The sequence below is a fragment of the Tachypleus tridentatus genome, chromosome 6, assembly GCF_004210375.1.
Source record: "Tachypleus tridentatus isolate NWPU-2018 chromosome 6, ASM421037v1, whole genome shotgun sequence".
In the NCBI taxonomy this organism is placed as follows: Eukaryota; Metazoa; Arthropoda; class Merostomata; order Xiphosura; family Limulidae; genus Tachypleus; species Tachypleus tridentatus.
This window is the reverse complement of record NC_134830.1, coordinates 48,138,599-48,143,670: the sequence shown is the minus strand read 5'-3', so window position 1 is coordinate 48,143,670 and position 5,072 is coordinate 48,138,599. Positions and strand designations below refer to the sequence as shown.

At 35.4% G+C, this 5,072-nt stretch overlaps 1 long non-coding RNA gene across 1 annotated transcript; it reads left to right on the top strand.

Annotated features, from left to right (window-relative positions):
- The first annotated feature begins 1,515 nt into the window (after positions 1-1,515).
- Positions 1,516-4,811, top strand: LOC143252424 (uncharacterized). Its single transcript, XR_013028987.1, has 4 exons — positions 1,516-1,612; positions 3,337-3,476; positions 4,066-4,168; positions 4,557-4,811. It is a non-coding gene; the product is annotated as an uncharacterized LOC143252424 (long non-coding RNA).
- The last annotated feature ends 261 nt before the right edge of the window (positions 4,812-5,072 follow it).

The window sequence follows — 5,072 nt, the reverse complement described above, 5'->3', positions numbered from 1 at the left end:
TTTTAAGGATAATTTAAAACGTGTTAGGCCTAAGTAGAATTGTTGGCTTAATGATAATGTAGAACGTGTTAGGCTTAAGTGTACTTGGTGGTTTAAGGATAGTTTAGAACGTGTTAGGGTTAAGTGGAGACGAGGGCTTAAGGATAATGTAGCATGTAGTTAGGCCTAAGTGAAATTGTTGGCTTAATGACAATGTAGAACGTGTTAGGCTTAAGTTGAATTGTTGGCTTAAGGATAATGAAGAACGTGTTAAGCCTAAGTGAAGTTGGTGGTTTAAGGATAATTTAGGACGTGTTAGGCCTAAATGGAATTGTTGGCTTAATGATAATGTGGAACGTGTTAGGCTTAAGTGGAATTAATAGTTTAAAAATGATGTGTTAATGATGATGTATAATGCGTTAAGTTTAACTGGAGTCGGTAACATAAGGATCATGTGCAAGTGTTAGGCTTAATTAGTATTCTTAAGAGTTTAAGAATTTGTTTGTTTGTTTGAAAGTAAGCCTATAGCTACACAGTGGACTATGTGTGCTTTGCTCACCAAGGGCATCTAAACCCGTTTTCTAGCGTTGTAAGTCTTCAGACATACCGCTGTGCCACTGGGGAAAAGTTTAAGGAAGCATAGGTAAAAACAAAATTTTTAGAGACGTCGTTGCAGTTTAGCCTAATACTGGCTTTGGTAAAGTAACTCATAATTCTTCTAGGGAAAGTAATTATGTATGTATATATATATATATAAAAGATTTTTTCACCAAACATCAAAATGAAAACATCATTTGTGACTTAAAACCAGGTAAATCTAACCAAATATGTTGTTAAATCTGTTTAAAATTTTCAAAGGTAAATTTCAATGAACGTTTAACTTATCAAGAAAACTGTGTCGGTTAATACGTTGTCTTGTTGCTATTTTAACTTTCTATATTGCATAATTTACGTGTTTTGTCATGGTTAGTGACCCACATGACCATATTTCTCAGGTGGTGTGTTGTTGTTTTTTCTTTTGAGGTTCTAGATACTATTTAGTTTTATCTTACGTTTCGGTTCCTAATCTGCTGGCCTCTTCAAGGAAAGCCAGAAAAAAGGTATTTGTGATGATAGTGTCTTTAATTCAGGCCAATCCTCTCTTGTTACAAGACCTGGTGTACGGGGTGTTCGGGGTTTGTTCCCCTATTAGGACTTGCATCAATGGTTTGAGGAGAGGGGAACAGATATTTCTTTATTCTTTTCTTCTGTCATTAAATATTCCTTTTCGGGATTTTCCTGAAGATGGCAGCAGATCAGCAGCCAAAATGGACAATAGTCTTTGTACACACAAAAAAAAAATTTGTAGGTACCACGTGAACACGTGCAGATGAGATCCTTTTTAAGTCCACTCTGAAACTATTGAATGTTATTGTTACTTAAGATAATTTAGCTAATTACTTTAATATTAAAGTTTCACAAAAGAAATTCAGTGTTTTGTTTTTCATTTGGTAAAATAAAAATAAAGACTGTTTCTAATTATTGATTTCTTTTTTCAGGTTTCCCATTTGTAATAGACGTCCACACAGGAGAACTGTTTTCCAAAGGGGTTATTGACCGAGAAACGCAGTCCAACTACACCTTTTCTGTGATGGTGTGGTCTTCTTTACTGATATTTTTACAGAACTGTACATTTCATAGTTAATTTTATAATAACCACGGTCGTCCAGCTTTATGCCAAGGAGGTCATATAATGGTTTGGATGTGGTTTCAAGAGCTGGACATTAACTGTTGATGAATAATAGTAATATAAAACATATCTGTTACTCAGGTTTTTCGTATTAAGCTCAGGTTAATAAATTAAGTCTCAAAGTACACAAGGTTTAATTTGCTCTTTATTTTAACATATCTGACTTGCCAATTATAAAATGTAATTTATTGAATCTCACATGAAACTAATCGAGAGATATTTCTAATATTAATTTTGAAAATGAAACAATACTGTTTGTTTTTTTAATTTCGCGTAAATACACGAGGGCTATCTGAGCTAGTCGTCCCTAATTTATCAGGGTTAGACTAGAGGGATACTCTTTTACCAAAGAATAGTTACATTATTATGCTCCCATGAGCATATTTGGTGTGACGAAGATTTGAACCCGCGATCTTAAGATTACGAGTCGAGCACTCTAAACATCTGGCCATGCCTGACCTGTGAAACAAGATAACTAGTACTGTACATACCAACGAATAGTTAGTCACGCTATAACGACATGTTTGATGACGGAACATGTTCTAACCACCATATAGTGTCAGCCAAGTACGGGTTGGTTGGTTTGCTTTGGTTTGTTTTAAATTTCACGTAAAGCTGCACGAGACCTATCTGCGCTAGCCGTCCCTAATTTAGCAGTGTAAGACTACAGGAAGGCAGCTAGTCATCATCGCCCACCGCCAACTCTTGAGCTACTCTTTTACCAACGTAACATTATAACGCCCCTACGGCTGAAAGGGCGAGCATGTTTGGTGCGACGGGGATTCAAACTCGCGACCCTCGGATTACGAGTCAGTGCCTTAACCACCTGGCCATGCCGGTCCCTACGAGTTGAACCAATAGAGACAGAATCAGGTTTGCCTTATTTAAAGTTATAGACTCCAGATAGCTTTAAATAATAAAATTCTGGTCCTTTATCTACCCGCAAATAATTTAACGCGTAGGATGTTTCAGGTCCAGGGAATCGAGCCTGCACTGTAAGATGTCTTACTATTTTATTAGAATGTATTACGGTTCGAATGTTTTGATCTGTTATGTAGTCAAAGAAATATTGGATTTAATGCTCCCTTTACAAAACGTCACTAGAGACAGAACGTAACCTCGTGGTTAGTGTAGTGCGAATCCGCACTTTGTGGACGAAAGTAGAGCTACAGTTCCTATTATTTTTTTGCTTGTTTGTTGTTAAGTGTAAAGTTACACAGTGGGCTACATGTATTGTGTCCACCACGGATGTTGAAACCCGTTTGTTTTTTTACGTTTTAAGACTGTAGGCTTACGACGCAAAATTTGAGTTTCGATTCCCGTGTTAACCAGGACGCTGATAGCCCATTGTGAAGTTTTGTGCTTCACATCAACCAAAAACAAACCCATCGAACCATCGGAGGACGGAGGTGTTGGTAATTAGAAAAAAAAAAAACGTTTTGAAAAATAAGTTTCAAATCTCTTCTCTGTTTACAGGGAAAAATTATAATTAATTACATTAGGGTAACAGATAATTCAAGAAAGATAATCCAACTAAACATTAATTGAATATCACAATTAACTATCGTAAATCATGTAAGTGAATTATAATTTAAAGTAAATAAATTATACCGTTTATAAATTTACAGGCCTTGGATTACGGAGAACCTCCGTTAAACAGTTCAGTAAACGTCACAATCGAAGTGAAAGACGTAAATGACGAGAGACCAAATTTTCTGACAGATCCATATCTCGCTGAAGTCTCGGAAACAAAGATCCCGGATTAAAGGTGAGATTTAAAAATTATACTTTGGATTAAGTACGATACTGAAAGCTAACATTCAGTTTTAACTCTCAATTCAAACGGATTATAGGTGAGATTTAAAAACTAATATTTTTGTTTAACTGTTAAGTGTTTTGTGATGCTGGAGGTAAACTTTTTGAAAATATGAATGTTTGATTAATACTGAAGTTATGAAGTCAGTTGAAAAAAGAAAAACTTAAATACAGTCCACATTCTTAAAGAGTGGTTCAAAAGTCAAGTATCAGGTTAAAACCGAAGTTTTAAAGGTTATGTATTTTATTAGAAACCTCTTCCATTTTTGTTATACTCTTCTGGAAAGTACATCTTATAACTGTTATCATTTCTTTTAATAAAACGTCAGTATCAGTATGAGGATGTAGCTCTAAGAATTAATATTGTGAAGCAGCCTTTTAGAAGCTGTTACTTAAATACGAAAAACAGTGAATAATGATCTGCTTGTCGAACCTATAGAATTCCTTTCTGAAAGAACCCATTATAGAGAAAGAATGAACTGAAAGCGATCGTTGTGGTGTTATAATTAGAAGAACAAATGATTTATTTACTACTCGTGTAGGTGACAAAAATCACTGCTATTGATGCGGATTCGGGAGAGAATGGCTTGGTGTTTTACCAGCTTGGAGAAGGTCACCAGAACCAGTTTTACATCGACAGCAAAGGTAAGACTGTTGTCACGAATTATCATAAGAATCAACACATGTCCACTTACATTGGTTTGAAACCTGCAAGTTTGTTTCATACAAATTGCTCGAAAGTGTTCGAAAATCTCAAAAGTGCGTTACATTATATTTGTAATGAAATATAAATGTTGAAAGCTAAGCCTAAATAGCAGATAGTACTCTAAAGGTGTCACGTATGTTGCTGGTTAATCATTTCCCTACACAGACTGTTTATAATTTTATTTGAAAATGCTTGCTGTTTTTTAACTAGAGTAAATTACATTGAAATTAAATACCTAACACAAGTATTAAGCTCGTCATTGCCTGTTTTATAATTTGAAATGTTTTTCGTAATTAATATTGTACATTTATGAAACATTGTCGATAGATGGCACTGTTTGGACCCTATCAAAACTGGACTACGAAAAGCAGAAATTTTACGACATCACTGTCATAGCTTACGACCATGGAACGCCAAGCCAAAACTCAACCGTAAAACTGTGGATTTCAGTTATCGACACCAACGACATCGTTCCGGAATTTCAAAAATCAGTTTACACGCTAGAGGTCGCTGAAAGTACGAAAGTCGGTGATGTGGTATTTCAGCTGAATGCCGGAAAAGGAGATTTTCTATATTCTCTACTAAGTAAGTTTCTTAGCTCAACATTAGCAGTTATTGATGAAGTTAATCGGATCTGAAAAAATTGTAATATTTCTGTGTTGTTACTTAACTCTGTGTTGTAATTTAATCTGATTAATATTTACAACGGTTTTTTTCGTTGCTAATTGCAAAGCTATACGATTGGCTGTGCCAACGACCAGTATCGAAACCTGGTTCTCAGTGTTATACGACTTCAGTCTTACTGCTGAGGTCCGGCATGGCCAGGTGATTATAGTGCTTGAC